Raw genomic sequence first — 24,560 nt, 5'->3', positions numbered from 1 at the left:
TCTAAATGAAACGTACCTGACCTGATCCAAATTAACCGTTCTGAGTCTGGAACACACAAAGAGAAAAACGCAACACACGCCACAACATTAACAGATAGCAAATGAGCTGTAGCGAGCTCCACCTTGGGACAAAGTCAACAAGTAATTCACCAAAAGTCGATGAGCGCGTGAAATGTAACATCTCCAGTGGCGTAGCCCGACCTCAAAGGTAGGGGGGGGGGCTCGATACGACCCCCCCCCCCCCCGCTGATCCTGTGTCGACAACACACACATACTTGTGCACACTTCAAACTGAGGATTAAAAAAGGAAACGAAAATAGTTGATTTAGACGTTCACAGTACGATTACATGTATAGGCTGTCATGACCAATGAAGTGGTGTCACGAGATTGGAAGTATTTTGAAAAGCTCATACTTTGAAAACCATTCAAGAATGCTTCTTAGATAGACGCCATGAACTGCAAGAACTTTCGCGATAGTCACACTGGTCCCCCCCCCCCCCCCATATATTATGTTCTCGGATTTGCACGATTTGTGTGGGTCAGGCCGTGGCAGGTAGGGGGGCTCGAGCCCCCCCTAGCCCCCTCGTGGCTACACCACTGAACATCTCTGACTGGTAGCAGGATGGCCCACATTCAATTCCTGGTACTAGCACTGACTGGCTTTTTCATGAATTATTTGTTGGAAGTTTCGATGTGCTTGAGAACCATTCGTCAACCATTGTATCCTCATGAGGTGATGAGGGTTTGTCATCCCAAAGAGACTCCCTTTCTGGCATGTGTCCTTATGGATGCTCATCACTGCAGAAAAAAAGAAAGAAAGAAAGGAAAAGCATTTAATGACAAGAAATGGATACTAGTCGCATTTACTGCATAATGATTGTGCACAACAGAAAGAATACCTTTGCACAGAAGGCTGTACTTCTTGATGTCTAACATCAAGTTACAAAATTCCAGAATATATGACATGTTGTAAGGTAGAGAATAAGTAGAGTTATTGAGTTGTCGAGTTGAGTTGAGGGGGCAGTTTTACCCCCTTTTTATTTTATTATATATGATTATATAATTATCTTTGTCTGTACCACCCCTCGCTCTCTACATTACAACATGTTTTATATACTCTGGGATTTTGTAACTTCATGTCAGACATTAACAAGAGCAGCCTTGTGCACGAAAGTCTCGTCTCATTAAAATTTAGATGCTCTCAACAGTCTTCTTTCTGTTGTGAATCTCTATCGCAGCATACCTGCACATTGCTGTTCTACGTACTGTGACTTTGCAGTAAGAGTATGGACTTTGGGTAAAAAGACTACACAGCACTGCTCAGGTATTTTTGCCTATCGAACAGTATGTATGTATGCAGTATGCACACAGTATTTGTGCACCAGACCCACTAAAAATGTAGTGAATGTGGCATTGCCCACGGTAATGCACCAAGTTGAACACAATTATTGTAGAATCCAGGTATTTTAGCTTACATGTCAAGCCAGTACCACACCAGTATCCAGTGTGAAGTTGTGACAAATAAATAGTTTCCATTTTTCTTAGCTCTCAGAAAACAGACAGTGAATTAATAAGAGTAGACAATGTTAACATGAATTCTGGGCTATTCTTCAGTTGAAGATTCACAGATAGTAAAGGCACCTTCCTCAATGGACGTTGATGACACTGAAAATTCTAAAATGTTATCAGAGGCGACATCAGCTTCGGTGTGTCAAAGGATTGTATGTCCAACAGTAATCCAGCTAACAGTAACAAAAATGTGCAAAAGACAAATTAACTGAACTAATGTAACGTACCTTCTATATCAGACAGTAAAGCTTGTAACACCCCATCCACAGGAACCAGTGTGCAGACACAAAAGTGCTTGAACTGGGAGATAGCAGCTAATCGGAATGGCGATCTTTGTTTTCCACCCTGGAAGCACAGGTTGTAACTTTGAGGGCAGATTTAAAAGTGGTGTCAAAATGTCTGCATGCGAGTGCACATGAAAAGTTGAATATAGATGAATACTCAAATTATAACATCACATTGTCATACCTGTTGGTGGAGGTGGACTGCAACTAACGTGTCAGCAATTTCTTCATGACCAGATGCAAGCCAGATCATGCTTCATTTCCGCCTTCAGCGTGCACCTGTGATAATTCAGAAGTTAGATTATCAAAAGTACTATTGTGTTGTTAATCGTGGTTATATCAGAGTAAGCGCAGTAGGACAGCTGCACAATCGATTCATTAAGCTTGCTATTTTTTATATCTGAACCTCGACTTACCATTTTTTGCTCTCGTTTTTTGCCTTGATCCTCCGTGGCACGTTCAAAATGTTATGTGTCGGGCACCTCAGATTTTCATCAGACGATTTCGTGCCGAGATTCCAAATTGCCTCTGGAGTCGCGCGTAACCTATGATAACATTCGTGGACGAAATCCTTGCAGTGGAAATTAGCAGGCACCACTGTCAGCCAAGAGCTTCGCACTGTTTGGTCTTTTGGCAGCTTATAATAGGTAACACTTGAATGCACCGATGAATTGTTCTAACAGCGTAGCACTCTCGCATCTTCGACAACTTCGCCGTGGCATATTTACGATTCATATCGCTCCAGCCCATAAAAGGCAAGGTCAGAACAAGGAAGTGCACTTTCCAAACGACGCTGTGCCAAAAAAAAAACATTCACATGCTTTGTTTCCGGCTTAGCAACAACATAACAGCTGTTCGCTTATGTACGATGCACAGAGGAGGAAACGAAAGAAGCCAAGCAGCCAATCCAAGAGTCCATGCCAAGCCAAAGACAGATAAACCGAGAGCAGTGACGTCGGTGCGCCCGTGCGCAGGGTTTGCCGACGGTCTGACGGCCGGGCGTGGGCACTAAAAAAACTGTTTTCTAAAAAACTACGAACAGTTGGAGCAAGATATTTCGCACACATATTCAGTGTTCGGTAATGAACACACAGCGCGAGTATCGCTCAGTTCTGCGGCACTTCAAAATCGTCATATCTGACCTTTAAGAAGACGTGGGTGGCTGTACCTCTGAATGAGAGTGCTAGCTATGGTATGTGCTTGTTGCATGCAGCATGAATGAATCTATGTTGCAGTCGTTGAGTTTTAGTTTTATTTATTTGCCAACAAATTACCACACTGCCCAGTTACACCAACGCTGGGTAACTTTGAACCGAGATCAAGGGTTGCTAAAACGTAAAGTTAACACACAATTCTTTCTTTACAAATGCTAGATGGTCATGTGATGAACGTTTCAGTGACAATGACTCTTTTTAGTGATGAACAGTTATGTGTTAAGTTCAAGTTAAGGGACCAGAGATCTTGGTTGAAATGTAAATTGACGTTGGTGAAACCGGGCCTTCGCAACTTTCAGACAAGTGAGATAGGAGTAATATGGGAAAGGAACCTTCCTGAAATCCACTGTACATGTTACAAATATTGAGTCCCACAGTGAGATCAAATATTCCTTGCCCAACTATCTATTGGGCAAGGAATATCCCTCTGTCCATAAACACTTTGCTTCACCATTACCTATTTTTGAATTATTCAGCTGTGAGTGTCTCATCAAACATCCCGTTCAATGGGGAGCAGGGCAATTTTCAGTGCATTGATCAGATAGTTTTCGTGCCAACTCCCATCTTCTTATTGGATAGGTTATGCATCAGCCTTGATTGCTGAGGTGCTGACACGCATTCAGGAGCGCAGAAGGGAGTCTGGAGCTGTGGCAACTCTGCCAACGCGGTCATCAACATATGGTGAGACGCCAAGCCTTACAGAAGCAGTCGTGAAGCATCAGGCAAGGTTTGTGCACACTTTTCCTGCCATATATTGCTCACATACTGTCATGGCTTGATGTTGTTATATATTGTGAATTTTTATTTTTAGGTTCCAGAAATGAGGCTCCCACCTGCATCACACACTGAAGTTGAAACTAAGCTAAAAAAAGGCCCTTTTCAGGGCCACCACAAGGTTTATGCAGAGGCAAGCGTTGCGTTATGTACCTACCAAAGTGCACATTATTGCTTTTGGTCCAGCTGCATACACTTTTCTGAATTGTGTTGCTGATTCAAATGAAGTGCTTTTTTTTAATTCCTTCTGTGGCTATTAATACCATCTAATGAACCATATGCGCACCTGTGTGACTTTTATTGGAATTCCAGTTACAATTTCAGCGCACAGAGGATTCAAGAATATGGTGGTATCGGGCTCCGACATGCATATGATGGTAAGTTTTTTTTATCTTTGTCTTAAATTTGTGTTTTTACTTTTTTCACCACATCGAGCTCGCACTGCTGGTATGGAAGAAAAGAACCTGTTACCATCCTGTCAACATGAACCATAATGCCAGCTCCCTACATAGCAACTGAAAATATAGCAAGAATGAGGAAATAAAATGTACTAAATACAATCAGTTCTTGTTCGAAATGTTTAATATGTGTATCAGGTTCAGAAAGCTTCCATATACACAAAACTGTGGCAATACACACACCGGCAATAACTCTACCCTCCATTTAGAAATAAAGCATAAATCCAGGCTAAAGGAAAAAAAAGCATAAGTTTTTTTTTTCTTTGTAAACATAGGTGAAAAACATCGTACAAAAGAAACCTCGCTATGGTGAAGCTGGATAGACTATTCAAAATGTGTATTGCACCAGTACTTGTCCTCATTGTGGTTTGTACTTCCAAATGATTCTCAATGAAAATTGTTTACACATTCCAGTATGCGACCTAAGTCTGTACACTGCTCTTGAAGTGAAACAAAGGGTCCAAACCTTCGGAACTGTGCATGCACATATATGACGTACAGTACGACCTGCTCAATAATTTGTGACTTCGCTCTGCAACATTTCTTCACCATATGTGGTTATGGAAAGCAAACATCATGGAGGTGAAAGATGGAAGTCACTAAAAAGGTTAGCCAGCTGTAGGACCCAAACCCACATCTTCTGGATTACTGTGACTGGTTTGTCCCTCTAAAAGCGATAAAACCCCGGTGCAGGGGACACAAAGAGACAACACAGACGAAGCACTGACTGACAAACAACTTTAATGGCAGGGACACATCTTAAATACACCAAATGCACACCCGACCCTTAGTGGCAGCCAAGGCCGTCATGCTGTAATCACAAATTATCACAAGGTTATCAAAAAGATATCACGCAAACAAGGCACCAGGTAAACCCCCCCCCCCCGAAACAGAATTCGCGTTAGTTATCAATGAATTGCTGGATTGTATCCGTTACCAACACGGAAGGCACGCTAATGCAACTATCTCCAGCCTGTTTTATCAACAAGGCTTCCTTATAAAGAAGAACACCTAACTTATGACTTTTAAACATCACTTTTGTGTTTTTGAACAGCGGCTCGCACCCGGAACAGGTTCTTGTCCCTTCAGATGACGCACCCTGGAAGTCGCTGAGAAGGCGTGTTAGCTCAATTGGTAGAGCCCTGGACCGGTAATCCAGAAGATGTGGGTTCGAGTCCAACAGCTGGCTAACCTTTTCAGTGACTTCCATCTTTCATCGTTAATTTCTTAGGCAACTTGAGGCCTTGTATGTGATTGTCCCTTCTATGTTGTTCCAGCCTCAGAACATCAGTTCTCTCTTGATCATGGAGGTTTTGATTGTGTATACAGTTACATCTTCTAATAGCAAAGCACCTTACATGAACATGCGCAAACAACAATGACACTGATGAGTCCTAAAATGAAAGCGTATATAATTAAAGCTCTAACTTGTCCAGAAATTATATTTAAAGCGAGCGACAAAAGAGAAACGACCGCTACTTTTCAGCTACTTCACTAAGAAACAGGTGCTGCTACTGAAGCAGTACCTGTTTCTTCAGTAAGAAACAGGTAATGCTTCCACTAGCAGCTCCAGTTTCTTGGTGAGGTAGCTGAAAAGTAGCACTTGTTTTAGATAAAACCTCTGGACACGTTAATTAGAGCAAACACCCTGCCGCACGAGTTGAATTTGAAAGGTGTTATGAAAAGTGAAGTATGTTACAATATATGACACATGGGAGATATGCCTGGTGTTACTCGTAGTATCCCGTATATGAAATCGACGGGAACAACGTCCTGATCCTTCGAACAGCACATCCTGGAATCTGCCTTCGGTTTCTTATCCCAAGGTATCCATGAATCCATGTTGTGAACGCGCAATACGCGCTGTATCGGAGACGTCTGTGTGAAACAATAATAAAGGAGACAAAATATTGATTTACTTGACTAAGAGCAGCAAACTTTTAGTAACACACATCCATGTGCTCGAAACGAAAGTGGCACGAAATCACGACATTTACGACGTATGAGAAGTTTTAGACACAGTACCTATTGTCAGATGGCTCGAGAACACGCATGCGACGGTCATCACGGCAAAACACTAGTGCATAAACAACCAGGAGCTCCCTCCGCAGACAATTGTCATTGAAGAGTGGGTGATCGGTGATACAATTGACCCCGGCACCCTCACAGACAGCCGACACCCGATCAACAGATCTGCGGCACCGGCGTTCATCGGGTTCCACTGGACTGCAGCGAGTGCAGAGGCATCTGTCATTTCCAAGTGGACAAATGTCAAAATGCTTAACAGTGCACAATCATCATGAGATATGATATGATCAGGATATGGCGTACCTGAAAGTGTCGTCGCTATCGGACGGCTCGCTTTCACTGGCTGCACCTTCACCTGCAGCACGACCTGCAGCAGGGTCAAGTGGTAGAGGGTCTGTGGAATAAGGGTCGTCGTCGAGCACAATTTCTTCGGAGCTGTAGTCCTCAGAACCGCTTGGAAGCGACGCGACGTCACTTTCGTATTCCGACGATTCCGACATTACGCTTGGTGTCTGCTGGCCGCCTCGCATCCAGATGCCCCGCGGCCCCACCGATCAGCTGTGCGGGAAGAAGCGCTCTCATTGGCGCTGTTGAGCGTGACGTTATCAAGGCGTTGTGGAGAGACGGTGGAGAGGGACCTCATTATGCGTCGTCTGCTCTCTCGATGTATTTCATTAGATTGCTCAGCATATACGCGACCTATTCACTTGGGGTTTTCGCTGCCCTTGTCAGAGGGCACTGAGAAATATTGTGGTACTGAAGTTTCGGAATCGACCGAGATGGATGCGATAGTCCCTTTAAACGTGAAATCGCTTGCAAGTAGGATAGCGCTTCTATCTCGCGTTTGCCCGGGCGGTCCATTGACAGTCCATCAATCTGCCATCTCGCTTTTGCCCGAAATCCCCTGATTAAAAGGTTAATTAACGAATTTTAGGTAATTAGTCGTCTTGGTGTTGCACACTTTCTTCGAGAGAATGTTCTCCTGGCTGTACAACACAACTGAACAACATCTTTGCTGTCATGGCTTTTATAATACAAATTATGTAAAGGATTAAAAAACACCCTGCATATTCTGATTGCATGTCCATCGAACGAATCCTATCGTCATCGGGACGTTCAGGAGTTTCACCAATATAGCCTACCAATCCACCCACTGCTATCACTGGGGTATTGCCCCGTTTTTCCTTTGCGCGACGTCACAACTTTTTAGAGGCACTGGATATTTCGAATGATTTAATACAATGTCTGTTTTTTTATTATAGAGGATGTACAGCTTTCAACAGGGTTAGCTGGAATAGAGCCCTCTAGCGGTGCTTAGGTGAAATAAGCGAAAATAGTATTTCGTCTGTCTCATTTCTGCTGCTGAGGTGTCGGACCTGCAATGAACTGTTACCCTCAGCGTTACCCTCAGTTGGAATTATCAACGTGACGTTTTTTTTGAGTTTGCGGCACTGTATGTATGAACGATATGGAACGGATGCCATGCCGTTATCTCACTGATGCCCGCGATGGTGATCGCGTTCGCTGAGTGGGGCGTCTTCAGCATTGTGATCAAACAAACGAGGATGCACGGTGTCTAGTGGCAAATGTATTGGGTCTGTTGTCCATTTTCGCGTGTATCAATGAGATAACAGCATCTCATCCCTGCGCTATACACCATTATACACATTTACATAATCGCCGTAAACGCAAACAAACGTCCTGACGATAACCCCTGTGGAGGGAAATACCGAGTCAGACACCACCGCAGCGCAAGTGGGACAGTCGAAACACTCTTTCCCTTTATTTCTCCTAAGCATCGCTAGGGTGGCTCTCTCTCCGCTCCCTCGGTCGTAGCTGCGTTTCAGTTAAAACTCCTTCGAACTGTACGTTTCTAGGAAACATGTACTTCTTTTAATTAAGTCGTTTCCACTTAACCAGCCATATCCCTTATTATGGAGTTGCTCGTGCACCATAAAAACTCCAATCGATCATCATTCGCTCATTAGCACAATGTGCTCACACAGCTCCAGTTGCACATATTAAAAGCCAATTGCGATATACTGTGTAGGTTCGCTCAACTAACGTGTCAGTCCACTCTCAATTATGATTAATCGCAATATCGTGTAGGTCAGAGAGGACAGTGCAGAACAAATGATAATATACGGAACAATAGTTTAGTAATTGAAACATATCTCTTCAACGGATCACTCACTGCAGCTCTGCATTGGTACAGAGCAATTAGTGCGGAACGAAAATCAGCCGAGGCAAGCTACATGTAAGGTCAAACACGAACCCCAACGACGACGAATCGCTTAGTGAGCATTACGAGAATGTCTTGAATTGTCTTTCACAGTACCATATTGTATAGTATGTCTTCCATTGTTTCATGTAAGTAACGTAATTACGTTCGTAGCAACTTATTTGAATATAATTACCACATCTTCTAAGAAACCGCTTCATTTTCGCGTGAAACCGAAAGAACACCTCGATGGCGGCGAACTTTTCACCGAGAGGGAATACAACATCTTGCTCCACATTGTTTCTCTCTTTTTTACAGTCAGTCACACAACGGGAATCAATCACAACTTGCGACCGGTTATATAAACGTTCCTGTGTCCTAACGTACAGCAGACTTTCGGGAGGTACCGCTGCTTGTGAAAAGAAGACTTGGCCAAAGAAAACAGGTGAGCAGCTGATGCGATAAAGATCCCACGCGCTGTAAGTTTCGTGGGGCATGCGAGACAGTCACACGGCATTTGTGATGTGGAGTCCTTCCTTTTGAGGATGATAATTATTGGCTTGGTATTGGAAAACGTTGTCAATGACGTTACTTCAACCAAACTCGACCAGAAGTCCGGCAAAAGGAAGTCACGCACCTTTCGCGATACAATGGTTTCTTGGACCAGCAAGTGAGAGTTACTGCATTCTTTAACTTGGGATTATTACTGGATACTACAAATGCAGTGCTATAATACACCGTGTAGCATCATAGCATGTGATACCACAGAATTATCGATGAACGGTGCAGAGCATGCCAAACGCAACAACCCGTAAAAAGGGCCTGGCATGCGGATTGTGGGACGCAAATCTTGGGGAAATATATCTTTAACAACGCCAGGCATTTTGTCAGAAATAATGCTTGTTTGTGTGTAATTTGCGCGCGTCTTTATGGAAGTTTTCAATTGCTCTTGTGCTCAGACAAAAGGAGCGAGGGTGCACATTTCATGGGCGAATGTTTTGGGACTAACACCTTTCTTTTTTTTCTTTTACCAATATCATTACGCGATAACTTTCATTCAGACAATGCCATTAAATATCGCCGTATAACGCGGCACGAATGACAGGGAGATGTAACTCATGACGCAGTTAATGTAATTTTTCGTTCCCGTGTGGCAGGAGTATAACTCCCGTGACCTTACGGTGAACCATGGGAAATGCTCTTATAGCGCAGTATATCTAGGTTCGACTGTAGATGGGATAAGGATTTTTTAGTTACATTTATCGGCTTTTTAAAATGCAGCTGTAAAGTAACCGAGCTATTTTAATGCGGTAACTGTATAACCAACTGGTTAGTATTCAGAAAGAATAACTATAACTAACTCAGTTACTTTTTTGTAGGGTAACCGTACCTGTAACTTCATTATTTTTTCGAGTAACTTACACATAACTGCATTGAAGAACACTTTATTAGTGCAATGAAGTCAACTGGCTATGAAATAAACAATTGCAGCACGAAATTGGTAGCCAAAATATCTCACTTTGTAGTGATATTCATGTTACAGAAGCATTTCATCAGCACCATTCCATTCTACTCGCAAAACGCACATTTCTTAACTAAAATCAGTAAATCAAATCTCGTGTTGCAAAGGAACATGTCACTGTCCATGTTAATTGTGGCGATATGGGCTTTCGAACTTCCACTAGGAACCAACGATGCCATGTTTATGCAACGGACCTGCCAATTAATTTCGCGTTAGTTAATTTGTCTGTGGTCATCACAATATCCTGCAGTTTGAAGTTGTCAACACCTTTGAGAACTGTATGCATTTCGAATTGCTATCTGTCCGTCTCCATTAAAAAGGTTGTGACATATTTTTTATGTTCTCATATCGTTTGGTCGGGATAAAGGAAAGCTTGATTAGGCTGATGAGCCAACGGCAAACACGCTATTGGTAATTATGCACTGCTCATTATTCACACCTCTGACGTTTTATCTGATGTCATTCATTTACAATCGTAGTAGTCCGCTCAAGGGCTGGATGGTACTGACGGTCTCTAGTGTATTGTCATACTGAAGACGCGGGGGCCTATGGGAGATTCGCAACCTGTCTAGATATACCTTGCCCGCACCTCGCCGAAGTAGGATGAAATGGCCGTCCGCAGCTGGGATGGCACGATGGCATCTACGTATTCCCTATGTGCAGGCATAGAGCTTCCGCATTTTTTTTTCACTTATATTTATGTATATATATACAGGGTGTCTCAGTTAAATCCCCGGGCTAAATAATTCGCGAACCAGTGCACCAATCGAAGAACTTTCTTTTTTACAAGTATCTGTCCGATACCGCCTACAATCTGCGCACCGTGTGAATGAGTTGGACCCGCTCATTATTTAAATAAAAATTCAAGTGAGTTTGATGAAAAAACATAACTTCTTAAGCAATGCGCCGTCGGCATTAAAATGGGTACTACCCCTTTTGGGACCTTCAGTGGACACCTTTTAGAGAAAAATCTGCCACCGAAGGGGGTCATTTGTTGCAGTAATTAATTGGTTTCGGTTTACACATTTTGTCGCGGTTGGTCGCGGTGAAGCGCAAAAGGACGTAATTCATTGGTGTAATTCATTGGTGTAAGGACGTAATTCATTGGTGGACATGAGAGTGGAAGAGCGTCCTTTTGCGCTTCACCGCGACCAGCCGCGACAAAAATATGTAAACCGAAACCAATTAATTACTGCAACAAATGACCCGCTTCGGTGGCAGATGTTTCTCTAAAAGGTGTCCACTGAAGGTCCCAAAAGGGGTAGTACCCTTTTTAATGCCGACGGCGCCCTGCTTTAGAAATCATGTTTTTTCACCAAACTCATTTGAATTTTTATTTAAATAATGAGCTGGTCCAACTCATTCACTCGGTGCGCAGGTTCTAGGCGGTATCGGACAGATACTTGTAAAAAAGAAAGTTCTTCGATTGGTGCACTGGTTCGCGAATTATTTGACCCGGTATATATGCAATCTAACCAGCACGTCATATGGGTTATACTTCTGTGTGGTCTTTTTGTCTGACTTACTATAATAATTATTTATTTCCAAGACTGATCAGTTCATCACCAAGGTCTGATTCGGAATGGCACGGGCTTACGTCGTTCTCTTGCTGATGGGTTGTGTGATCTTGCTGATCTATGCTGTGGGTGGCATACCAGTTACGTCCAAAGATGGGTAAGTTGTGCCCACGTAGTGTTCTATTGATATCGTGGCAAGGAAACACGTAACGGAAAAACTGTTTATCGGGATGGATCCCGGAACTTGCAGAAACGGGAGCGTGCCGGATACGATGACAATCGTCTGTCTCACAATATGATATGGTTCGTATTAATAAGACATAGTCCTTAACCCAGCATTGCTCAAAACACTGTTTCGTTCACCAAGCAGTTTATCACCTCCACCACCATGCAAAATACTTACACCGAACTGTATAGAATAGTTATGGGGCATGCCATGAGATGGCGTTCCTCAAGGAAGTGCGCTCAGCCCCCTGCTCTTCAATGTCATGATGGCCTCTCTTCCTGCACTGCTGCCCCACCACACGCGTCTCAAGTTACATGCCGACGACATCTGCCAATGGACATCTGCCGTTCGCCGCGACACCATTCAGCATCGACTGCTGAGAGGCTTAGATACTATCGTCGTGTACCTCGCCGAATGTGGTCTCTCCGTTTCGCCCAGCAAGACTGTGGCCATGGTGTTGACTGGTCGATTATTCACGAGGTTCCCGCTCGTCATTGAAGGTTCACCACTGCCATTTGTCCCGTACTGCAAGTACCTGGGCGTGGTACTTGACGGCGATCTTTCCTGGTCTCCCCACATTAAGACTCTCACCACCAAGATCAACAGCTACGTGGCGGTTTTTCGTTGCCTCGCTGGTTTGCGATGGGGCCCGTCCTTCTCTGACCTCCGCCGTGTCCACCAATCCCTCGTGCTGGGTTCTCTCCGGTATAGCCTTCCCATCTTGCATGGTATCAGCTGAAGCACAAATCGAGATCTCCTCTTTAGCCAAGCTAGGAGCCTCCGCGTCTGCTTGGGAGTCCCTTCGACCACCGAGACATCCTCTGTCCTGGCCGAGGCACGCGAACCGCCGATCGATGTTCTGCGGGACGGCGCTACCCTCCGCGTTCTTGCACGGTACCTTACTCGATACCCTCTTTACTACCTTCGCCACGTCGACGAAGACTGCCCCGCCTCTGACTTTGGTCGTGTACTCGTTCGCCTCGAAGGGTCCGTCCCTGCACAGTTCTCCCTACCCTTGCACGCCCCTGCGAAGTGGACGCTTGCAAGACCCGAGATCTGTGCTACTATCCCCGGCCTCTAGAGGAAGAACGATGTGCCTGTGACAGTAGCCCGCCAGCTCGCGCTCGAGCGTCTCAGTTCGGCCTATCCGCTGAGGCGCGCCATCTATACTGATGGATCGGTAGCGAATGAGACATCAGCAGCGGCCTACTACGTCTCGCAGGAAAACCGTGACCTCGCCCTCCGGCTTCCCTACATAGTGTCCCTCCACGGATGCGGAGCTGCTCGGACAGCTTGCCGCTCTGCGGCATATCGCTGAATCTGTGCCTGATGCGGGGGTCGTCCTCACAGGCAGCAAGAAGTCTTTGGCGCTCCTGTCAACATAGCACCCGAGCGTCATGAGTGATCTGTGTACCATGGTACTTCAGGAGTACGCCCAACTCTCCTCGGTCGGCCACCGTATCTGCCTTCCGTGGGTACCCGGGCATCCAGGGCTACACGGAAACACCTGTGCTGACGCGGCTGCCAGACGCGCCGCGCTTGGTGCGGCCACGCCGGTTCCCCTACTGCCGCTCCTGGTGTCTGCGTGTCGCCTGCTTATACGGCGTCTCTGCGGCGACGGCACCCGCCAGTTTGATGTAGACGCTATCTGACCTAATGCGTTCCTGCAGTCCATCGGCCCCTAACTGGAGTTTGTGATCGACTGCCGCTGTACCTGCGAGGAGGAGTCCCTTTTACATCGTCTTCGGCTGAGCGTTGCCCTCACCCGTTCACTCCTGTTCAAAATGGGCCGTGTCTCATCTCCCACTTGCGCCTGCTGCGCCGAGAAGACTATATCTCTCATCAGCTCCTCCACTGTCAGCGTCATCACCATCATCGGGCCGTGCTCTGGCAACACCTCTCAGAGCTTGGGTGCACGGACGGACGGACAGCCGTTTCTCTCGCAACACTCCTTCGCCCTGTGCAGCGAGCTAACAAGTGGAGAGTCACAAAAGCGGTGCTCCGCTTTCTGAGTGACACGGGCCGCCTGGGCTCCCTGTGAGCCGAGTGTCTTTTTCAATTTTTTTTGTTTTTATTTATTTATTTATATTTTTGTTATTTCCTTTTCTCTTGTTTATTTTTCCCCTTTTTTATGGAATAGCAAACCGGCGTGCTGCATGCACCTTTCCCCTTTCTTTTTTTCTTAGTTTCTCCTGCCAATAAATCGCCCCCGGCCCCCGTTGGTGGTATCTCACACGGGTCAATCTTGGCTTTCAGTTTTGAAGGTTGTGCTGAGACGCGGAGTTTTAAAACTACGCTGTGATCTATATTCCCCGATAAATTCAGCGTAAACACCGTACACGCCAGAAAAATCACTGAAGAACGCCAAATTCTTCGAAATCAATAAAAACCGAAAAACCTGCGACGAATCCGCCCCAAAATAGAAATGGAAACCGCGGAATCTTATGCATAAGGTTGCGTACCCACATGGGTGCAACCCGCGCGCTAATGCATATGCGGACCGGAAAAATTTTTGCCGCGCTGAGGGAAAAGCCGCCTCCGCGTTCCGCGTTTCCTCAATTTTTAGGGGCATGCCGCACATCGCCCCCAATCAGGTTGCCAACGGAGGTTACCTGGCGCTGTTGTTTTCTCCGGGCCTCCCACGCATGCAGTCTGCAGCATCAGTCTCAGCTGCAGTCATCAGCGTCGGTCATCAACTCCTCAAGCCTCACTTGCAGCCTGAGCTGCTGAGTTCTCTCCCGCTCAATTGCTAATCACTGCCCTCAGAGGCATCCCAAATGACAGGTACCCCCATTCTACTAAACACTTCAAGAAACGCTTCACACGTTGCTTTCGCAGTTACAGATCCGAGACAGACCACCTCTGGCCATCTGGTGTGTAAGTCTATAATGCATAAAGCATACTTGTGTCCTCTAGCTGAAGGCGGTTCAATGGGGCCTATGATATCCGCATTGACACGCTGAAACCGCCTCTCCGGACGTGTTAAAGGTCAGCTATGCCGATATCCCAAATAGTCGAAACGGTTGTGATATTCTGAAAGCCCACATCCAGCTCTCCCCAAAATGCACCTTCATTCTCTCAGTTCGGTACAGTACCATGTCAAAAAAATAGATAATTCATTCCGAAACACACATGGGCGCAGCCATTTTTATGACGTAGATGCACCCAAACGGGCATTGTGACGTGTACGCGCCTTCGTACTTGCCAGTGGATTTCAGCTACGGCTTCTCGCGGATTCACGTATCTGTGCTTGAAGATGGCGGACAGCCGGGTTCCATCGTTCCGCGATAAGTAAACAGTGCAGCAGCTGCGCGAACTCATTCGCGAACCAACCTCTGTGCGATGTTGTGACTGGAATTCGTCGTTTGTGTTTTGTGAGCATGTACAATTTGTATCAAGCTGCGTTAGCCAGTCGCCTCGTCTGCGTTAGCCCCTTTACAGCACTTGCCCATTGTAGAGACTGACGTTTCGACAGCCGTGTTAGCAAGAAAATGCCGACAGCGTTTTATTCCTGCAGGAAAATATTGTGCTATGTATTTGAGAAACCGCATACTACTATGGGACAAGTTTTACGTACGATTTATCAATGTGCAACAGCGTCGACGATGGTATGTAACGACGAGAGACGTAAAACGAAATACAAATCACATTTTAAACTTTTTGTGGGATTCTGTGCATTTTCCAGAAGCTATCTTTGAATCACACCCCGACGCTGCGTTGTGTGGCACGCTACAAACTACTGCATTTTATGTCTAACATCTGGATATTGTTTGTAATGAACACCGTCGCACAAAAACATGCACACGAAAGCTCCAGTAGCCATGTGGTTGCACACTATGCAGACGCAAAAGAAGTACCAGAGCACATATTGCCACTTAGAAATTGTGTTTTTAGAAATGTGGTGTCTAAAGAGTTAGAGCATAGCATATATACTAGAAATCATGTGCACCTTATCCTTCTGTAGAGTGCTCTTTCAATTCACAACTCAGCCCATGGGGTGTAAAAGTGTTAGAGGCAATTATATGACTTGTCGTCCCAGGTGACATCACTGGCCATCCTCGGAATTAATTCCGTGCTCAGGAATTATTGTACAAATCACTTTGTATGTAGGACATGATAAGCAATATGTAAGTTGCAACCTTGTCTGCAGCATTCTAGATGGCCTCTTACCTTTACAGCTTGAGACACGTTACCAAACCATTTAAAAAGGGCACACTTACAGGGGCCGTGTAATTTGAGTTTTTAATTTATAAAAATATAAGTATAGAATATGTAACATGAAATTTATATAAAATAAAAATAACATTTATAAAAAGAATTTATAAAAATAAATGAAAAGGCTTCATGGAAGCAATCCATTAGCATACCCATTGCACATGAAGCACAATTATATATGCTTGGACATCATCTAATTAATCTTCTGAACCATATGTGTGGCTGCATACGAAATTTTTTATGCGCATGCTCTACCTTCCTATTCCTACATGTGCACACGAACAACAGTGAATATATGTGAAGTGGCAAAAAGCAATGCTAGACTCTACCATCATTGTGCCCCTTTAACTTTTCCACATTTATTTCTGGTCAACAGGGAATATCTCACTAGAAAAGAAGACATTTGTGCATTGTTTGGCAAGCAAATAAATATATTTATTTACATTTTCCATCAATCAGCAATGTTGTGACCTGGTGCAAATATTAATGTCAACAAGGAAAGTACTTACAAATTATTCCTATGTGCTCAAATGCAGATATGACAATTCTGTTTTTGTACCTCAGCACAGTACAGTTTCAAAATTAACAAACTGCACAGCATCAGCAATCTTAAAGTATCTCAAGAGGGGAGTCACATAAAGCTCCAATAATAGACTGTGCGAACAAAGCTAAAAAAAAAACAAAGTACTTTAAAAAAAATCTGAATAATCGGTTGTTGTTGTGATATGTACTAGTATGCACAGTTCATGAATGGAACATGCTACCTCATTGCATTCCCTCCATGTGCACACTAGCACAGGCAGCTTTTTAGGTCGTTCTTTTCGTGTTTTTCTATTTTCTTTTTTTGTTTTCTGTTTTTGCAATAGCAAGCATGGCCATAGTGAAACACAAGCAGCCAAGGACAGGATGAGACATCTGCAATGCGACTGCTAGCTCTCAACTGATATATTTATTAGCAGACTCTGGAATATACACATATATGCTGATAAGCAAATGACAAGTTAACCAATAGAATAACAGACAAGAAAAAAGGGTTATATATCTTCCCCTCTCCTCATTCTATTTCACAGGCAGCCCTAGTATCATTCGGAGTGTGTCTGTGCGTTCCCTTTGAGATAACGTATCTCAGACAGAAGCAAATCCAACAGCAGACTGCTTACACGTGCAACTGTCTTGTATTTCTCTAACCACTTGTTATTTAACCGCTGCCTTGAGCTGCGTGTTCTGGAAATTTATGCAGCATCCAGAATCCCTGCAATGTGTTGCCATGTTTCTCGAGGGCATCAAAAGTCTGTCCTTGGCTGCCTGTGTTTCATTATATCTCTCAGATACAAACTACCCCATTTCAACACAGTAGAAAACACAGATTTGTAAATAGCATCTGTTGATTGCACTGTACACACCCCTCATATAAAGGATCATAGTGGATACTACATCTCGTGCGATAATGTCAGGAACACAAAAAAGCTAGATTTGAAACCACTCTTACGTCGTAGTAGTAGTATTTGTGTGAAGCTACGCAATTCCTGTCCTGCAAATAATTTAAACGATATGTTTCATCTGCCAGCGTGATGATCTCCTGAAAAGTAATTCACACTTGGCGGGAACTATCGGTTCTGAAACCTATCCCTGACATGTGTAGCCATCAGGGAGGAAACCCAAGGGCTGCGGTAGAAAAGACAAACACACACGGGCTATGTTCTCAATGTGTGTCAGCTGCTCTGGCTACTAAGAAGAACATGTTCCAAATTAATATAACATGGCTTCACATGATACGCCGGCGAAAGCTAACCAATAAAATTAGTAGTCAAATGTACAATACGTAAACACTTTCCATAACATGACAGTTCCCTTTCTGCATTTATGCGCTACCATTCAACCCACAAAAACAGTGTACTGAATTTTTTTATAGCATTACACGTCGTTTGACAGAACTTGAACAAGATTACATAGCACACGATAGAAGTAGAGTGAACATAATGTGCATAAAAAATGGCTAGGAAGCAAGTGAGCTGGTGAAGATGATGCATATGTAAAACCCCGAGACTAGGGAACACAAAGGGACGTGTTTGTGTTTGTCCCTTCGTGTTCCCTAGTCTTGGGGTTTTACATCATGCATAATGTGCAGCCTTCCATTCACGCTTAATGGCCGTGGCAGTAATGCATGAAGGCCACTGCTAAGTTGTGTTGAGAAACACCACTTTATGTTTGCCATGTCTAAATGAAACGTACCTGACGTGATCCAAATTAACCGTTCTGAGTCTGGAACACACAAAGAGAAAAACGCAACACACGCCACAACATTAACAGATAGACAAATGAGCTGTGGCGAGCTCCACCTTGGGACAAAGTCAACAAGTAATTCACCAAAAGTCAATGAGCGCCTGAAATGTAACATCTCTGTCTGGTAGCAGGACGGTCCACGTTCAATTCCTGGTGCTAGCATTGACTGGCTTTTTCATGAATTATTTGTTGAAGTTTCGATGTACTTGAGAACCATTCGTCAACCATTGTATCCTCATGAGGTGATGAGGGTTTGTCATCGCAAAGAGACTCCCTTTCTGCCATGTGTTTTTATGGATGCTCATCACTGCAGAAAAAAAGAAAGAAAAAGCATTTAATGACAAGAAATGGATAGTCGTATTTACTGTATAATGATTGTGCACAACAGAAAGAAGACTTTCGCACAGAAGGCTGTACTTCTTGAGGTCTAACGTCAAGTTACAAAATTTCAGAACATATGACATGTTGTAAGGTAGAGAATAAGTAGAGTTATTGAGTTGTCGAGTTAAGTTGAGGTGGGAGTTGTACCCCCTTTTTATTTTATTATATATGATTGTGTAATTATTTTTATGTCTGTAGCAACCCTCGCTCTCTACATTACAACATGTTTTATATATTCTGGGAGTTTGTAACTTCATGCTAGACATTAACAAGAGCAGCCTTGTGCACAAAAGTCTCGTCCCATTAAAATTTAGATGCTCTCAACAGTCTTCTTTCTGTTGTGAATCTCTATCGCAGCATACCTGCACATTGCTGTTCTACATACTGCGACTTTGCAGTAAGAGTATGGACTTTGGGTAAAAAGACTACACAGCACTGCTCAGGTATTTTTGCCTATCAAACAGTATGTATGTATGCAGTATGCACACAGTATTTGTGCACCAGACGCACTAAAAATGTAGTGAATGTGACATTGCCCACGGTAATGCACCAAGTTCAACACAGTTATTGCAGAATCCAGGTATTTTAGCTTACATGTCAAGCCAGTACCACACCCAGTGTGAAGTTGTGACAAATAAATAGTTCTGATTTTTCTAAGCTCTCAGAACACAGACAGTGAATTAATAAGAGTAGACAATGTTAACATGAATTCTGGGCTATTCTTCATTTAAAGGTTCACAGATAGCAAAGGCACCTTCCTCAATGGACGTTGATGACACTGAAAATTCTAAAACGTTATCAGAGGCGACATCAGCTTCTGTGTGTCAAAGGATTGTATGTCCAACAGTAATCCAACTAACAGTAACAAAAATGTGCAAAAGACAAATTAACTGAACTAATGTAACGTACCTTCTATATCAGACAGTGAAGCTTGTAACAGCCCATCCACAGGAACCAGTGTCCAGACAGCAAAAGTGCTTGAACTGGGAGATAGCAGCTAATTGGAATGGCGACCTTTGTTTTCCACCCTGAAAGCACAGGTTGTAACTTTGAGGGCAGATTTAAAAGTGGTGTCAAGATGTCTGCATGCGAGTGCACATGAAAAGTTGAACATAGGTGAATACTCAAATTATAACATCACACTGTCGTACCTGTTGGTGGAGGTAGACTGCAACTAACGTGCCAGCAATTTCTTCATGCACCAGATGCAAGCCAGATCATGCTTCATTTCCGCCTTCAGCGTGCACCTGTGACAATGCAGAAGTTAGATTATCAATACTATTGTGTTGTTAATCGTGGTTATATCAGAGTAAGCGCAGTAGGACAGCTGCACAATCGATTCATTAGGCTTGCTATTTTTTGTATCTGAACCTCGACTTATCTTTTTTTGCTCTCGTTTTTTGCCTTGATCCTCCGTGGCACGTTCAAAATGTTGTGCGTCCGGCACCTCAGATTTTCATCCGACGATTTCGTGCCGATATTCCAAATTGCCTCAGGAGTCGCGCGTAACCTATGATAACATTCGTTGACGAAATCCTTGCAGTGGAAATTAGCAGGCACCACTGTCAGCCAAGAGCTTCGCACTGCTTGGTCTTTTGGCAGCTTATAAAAGGTAACACTTGAATGCTCCGATGAATTGTTCTAACAGCGTAGCACGTAGCACCATCGCATCTTCGACAACTTCGCCGTGGCATATCGCTCCAGCCCATAAAAGGCAAGGTCAGAACAAGGAAGTGCACTTTCCAAACGACGCCGTGCCAAAAAAAAAATATTCACATGCTTTGTTTCCGGCTTAGCAATAACATAACAGCTGTTCGCTTATGTACGATGCACAGAGGACGAAACGAAAGAAGCCAAGCGGCCAAGCCAAGAGTCCATGCCAAGCCAAAGACAGATAAACCGAGAGCAGTGACGTCGGTGCGCCTGTGCGCAGGGTTTGCCGACGGTCTGGCGGCCGGGCGTGGGAACTAAAAAAACGGTTTTCTAAAAAACTACGAACAGTTGGAGCAAGATATTTCGCACACATATTCAGTGTTAGGTAATGAACACAGCGCGAGTATCGCTCAGTTCTGCGGCACTTCAAAATCGGCATATCTGACCTTTAAGGGAGTAATCCGTACTCTGTCAATCTTGCGTCTGTCCGCTCTAAGCTGACATCCATGACAATTTGAACAGTGCTGCCTAACGTATGTCTCCAACACTGGCCGCATGTGATACTTGGATGCAGGAAGCCGATAGGTGGCTTTGGGGGAAAAAGTGAATCAAAGACGGATCAAGGCAAAACTACGACACGTTTGGAGGAGGCTAATATGCTCAGCGCCTCAACTTTTGATATAAAGGCCACAGAAGGAGGGGATAGCGAGGTTCCGGATTTAGCCGCGGCGCAGAATATGGACCCGTCGCTGGCTAAAGCGCGCGAGGGTGCATTGAAGAACAAAGGCGGAATGTACTTAGATAAGGGACATCTCTATCACCAGGACAAAGTTTTCGGTAGGCCTATGACACAACTTGTCCTACCGCAGTGCAGACGCGACGAGGTACTGCAGCTACCTCACGACTCACCATGGGGTGGTCACTATGGCGCTCGTAAGACAACAGCTGAAATAAAATTTTTATTGGCCTGGGTTGGAGACACATGTTATAGAGATGCCACTGTATAGTACCTCTCCGCTAATCACGAGTGTTCTCCATTACAGGAGCACCAAAGTAAAACGGTTTCGCGACGTCCTGTTCAGAGCGGAGTGTTCACTGGTCTTTTGAAATGATATTCCGCGATGATTGGAGAAACCGTCAGTAGAAAGCAGTGGCGGGCCGCTCAGCATTCCGGACTTTCTTCAGGAGGAGAGAATAATGAGTTTTAATATGTCGCACGCTATCGCCTTTGCGTATACGAAATTGATATCCGTGGTAGTTCAGCGCACTGTGCTAAGCTCTCTTTATGCTCTGCACCCGCGCAGAACTACGAACGCAATGCATTAAATACGCAAAGGCGATAGCGCACGAGATACTAAAACTCGCTAATAGTGAAAGCGCGCGTTGCGATCTCCTTCGGGCATAAATCACGAACAACGCAAAGCATGAACCACAGTACTTTTCTAGTGCTCTCAAGGTAACGGCCGCTTTCATTTTGTGTGGGGAATTTTTTGCATATCAGTGCATCTTTAGTCAAAGTACATCTCCTCTCTCTTCTATACAGCACCGAAATATACGAAGGGTATTGCCTCAGGACGAGAGCTGCCGATATTTCGATCAGAGACTGTTCTTATTCTGGGTGCCCAGAAGAAGAACAGTCTCTGTTCGAAATATCGGCGGCTCTCGTCCTCAGGCAAGTCCCTTCGTGCTTCCCTACCGGTTCGCTGGATTTTTACCCGTCTGCACAACGAAATGTAGTTGTATAATTCACGCAGCTTTTATGAAGCTCTCCCACTTTCACGGCTCGGGGGTTTAATTGCCTCCACCGCTCGCCAGCTAGCGATGGGCGGGGCTCTAGTCAGAGAAGGCGATGTAGGCGATGAAGCCTGAGAGCACATGAAGACAGTCGTTAGCCTGACGACACGGTTGGTGGTTACTTTACGTGACTGAGATATAACGGCTTTGTCCCGTTAACGAAACAAGCACGAAACGCATCATGGGAAACAGGTCACGTGTCCGTTTTACGGACACGTGACACGCTTCCGACAGTCCTATTGGTCGCACAAAAGTCGGTGCAGCCTAGCTGGCAGCCTGCTCTGGTAGGCGAAGCCTACGCTGGCTACCAGCTCGCGTGGTTCAGTTGTTAGCGTGCTGGCCATGTCACGTCGAGACTACGAAGTACCCAGGTTAGAATTCCGGTGCGGACTGTACTGTCTGGAGTTGTTCCTGTGTTTTCCTCAGACGCTTTCAGACATATGTCGGCACAGTTTCCTTGGAAGCAGGCGCAGGACGCACATTCCCCTAGGCGTGATTCGTGACGTTGGTCACCTCTGTGAGGCCGACAACAGCGAGCCCTTTCACCAGCACCAGCACCACCGTCACCACCACCACCACCACCACCACCACCACCTGCTTTTCGCTCAGGGCGGTTACATCGCAACACGTGAGCGCTCGTAACGTGCACAAGCTTCACGAGGAGCACACATTGTGACCACAGCAAAGCAACGATAAAGTTGCTCGTTTCGTTAACCTGAACGCTTCAGCAGTTTCGTTGCAGTTTCGTTAACCAGACTGCTTCAGCAGTCTGGTGTCGTTAAAGTGCCACTGCGGACTCAGAAAACACCGTTTATATTATTTAGTCGATGAGAAGAAGGTACCTCAAGAATTATATACGCAAAATTGCAATCCTGTTTTCGAACGCTCTGCATTTCTGTCAATTTGTGGAGATCTGTTGAGCCTCCACAAGTTTTGATAAGGCGACGAGCGAGTGCCGTAATCATAACCCCACAATTTGCGATGATGTCATGTTCTGGAGAGGGCACTCGTCTTCTAGCAACAACGCCGGCGTCCGGGGAGGGTCACGTGGTGGAGAAATCATCTGAGGCTGATCGAAAGAGGGGAAAATGGGACAAATGAATTCTCCCTCCTTAGCGTTTTCTCGAAGGTCGCAGCGTTCGGACGATTTGTCACATGGGGCTCTCCTAACGAAGTGCAAAAAGTGACCCCAAAGGAAGACGCGAAAGGCAACAACGTTGCCACATGAGAACAAGGCGCTCCGTCGGAGCACAATATGCCGTCAAAGTTCTCAAAAATAAAAATTAATTCTCTCTACTTTTCGCGTCACGTACTGCCAGAATACTTTACAGGAATGTAAAGTGAGACAAGAAGATTTCGGTAACATAACATTGGTAGGATCCTGAAGACACGAAATTTAATCCGTACTGGCACCTTAAGTTGAAGGTCGGCAGCGATAAAGCCGTCATAAGCGCCAGTTGGCTTCAAAAAAAAAAAAAGAACAAGGAAGAAGAAGAAGAAAGAAGGGCTCTCTGTCACCTTAAAGGAGTTGGGACGCTTTCGTAGATGTGGTTAATAACATCATGGACGCACTGTACTGCACGGCAGAATGCTGTAGAAAAAAGAATTATTCTACGTGTCTCAGCGTGGTACACGCCCTCGAACACACTTCCGAGCAGAGCGTAGAAGTCAGAGAGATCAGGGTTCCGTACGTTCCCATTGGCAGTCGTAGGCACGTGAGTTCTCGGGCGCTGTCATATTGGCGGCTGCGAGTGCTGTGATGTCAGAGCCGCATGAGTTGCTGCATTCGCGGTGCCCATTTTGTCAGTTTCTATTACTCTCTTCGCTGTGAAACTTTCAATACAGGTTCACATTAGTGCAAAGAACCGTCTTTTACGTTTACGTGGATGATATGCCGCAACCCCTTTAAGCTTCAACGTATGCAACAGGGCCTTAAATAATAATCCTACTTCAATTTAGGGATCCTGTCGTCGCTGTGTTTTAACATTCGCTATTGTACTTTGTACATGAGATGTCTGCAATAAATATGTATTTTACTCATCTTTATTTACTTGCAGCAATGACGCTTACAGCCGTGCAAACCATAGAACAACAGTCTGCAACCTGGGTTCGTGCCAGACACAAAATTTGGCATCTTGGTTAGCTGAACCCGAACTAGAGCATTCCGGTGGAACAGGCGCACACAGCTACGGCCGGCGAAAAAGAAGATCCGTCCCTGATAAAAAGCAGCTTGTGCACCTCTTGAGAGGTAGTGCTAGACACTGATGAATGTGGAACCATCGAACCATATCCGACGATGAATCATTGTGACAAGGTGCTTCAACCTCCTACTTTGTCACTTGCGGTACCTTGGGAATAAATATATTTTAATATTGCAAGAACGCAATTTCAAGTCGTTCGAATTATCTGGGAGGACGACT

At 44.8% G+C, this 24,560-nt stretch overlaps 4 long non-coding RNA genes across 5 annotated transcripts; 2 read left to right on the top strand and 2 right to left on the bottom strand.

Moving 5' to 3' along the window:
• Window positions 1–653: 653 nt before the first annotated feature.
• Window positions 654–2,125, bottom strand: LOC135374553 (uncharacterized). Its single transcript, XR_010416955.1, has 3 exons — window positions 2,039–2,125; window positions 1,798–1,915; window positions 654–799 (listed from the first exon to the last, which is right to left on the bottom strand). It is a non-coding gene; the product is annotated as an uncharacterized LOC135374553 (long non-coding RNA).
• Window positions 2,126–3,001: 876 nt separating this feature from the next.
• Window positions 3,002–3,967, top strand: LOC135374547 (uncharacterized). The gene is made up of 3 exons (XR_010416954.1): window positions 3,002–3,046; window positions 3,648–3,795; window positions 3,880–3,967. It is a non-coding gene; the product is annotated as an uncharacterized LOC135374547 (long non-coding RNA).
• Window positions 3,968–8,683: 4,716 nt separating this feature from the next.
• LOC135378908 (uncharacterized) lies at window positions 8,684–24,526 on the top strand. Of its 2 annotated transcripts, XR_010418625.1 has the most exons (4): window positions 8,684–8,698; window positions 8,868–8,994; window positions 11,621–11,745; window positions 24,198–24,526. It is a non-coding gene; the product is annotated as an uncharacterized LOC135378908 (long non-coding RNA). The 2 variants fall into 2 exon arrangements; XR_010418624.1 differs by lacking the exon at window positions 8,684–8,698 and having other exon boundaries at window positions 8,863–8,994.
• LOC135378910 (uncharacterized) lies at window positions 18,607–19,936 on the bottom strand. Its single transcript, XR_010418627.1, has 3 exons — window positions 19,845–19,936; window positions 19,603–19,721; window positions 18,607–18,619 (listed from the first exon to the last, which is right to left on the bottom strand). It is a non-coding gene; the product is annotated as an uncharacterized LOC135378910 (long non-coding RNA).
• Window positions 24,527–24,560: the final 34 nt, after the last annotated feature.

Source organism: Ornithodoros turicata, chromosome 1, assembly GCF_037126465.1.
Source record: "Ornithodoros turicata isolate Travis chromosome 1, ASM3712646v1, whole genome shotgun sequence".
In the NCBI taxonomy this organism is placed as follows: Eukaryota; Metazoa; Arthropoda; class Arachnida; order Ixodida; family Argasidae; genus Ornithodoros; species Ornithodoros turicata.
This window is presented reverse-complemented; position numbering and strand designations above follow the sequence as displayed.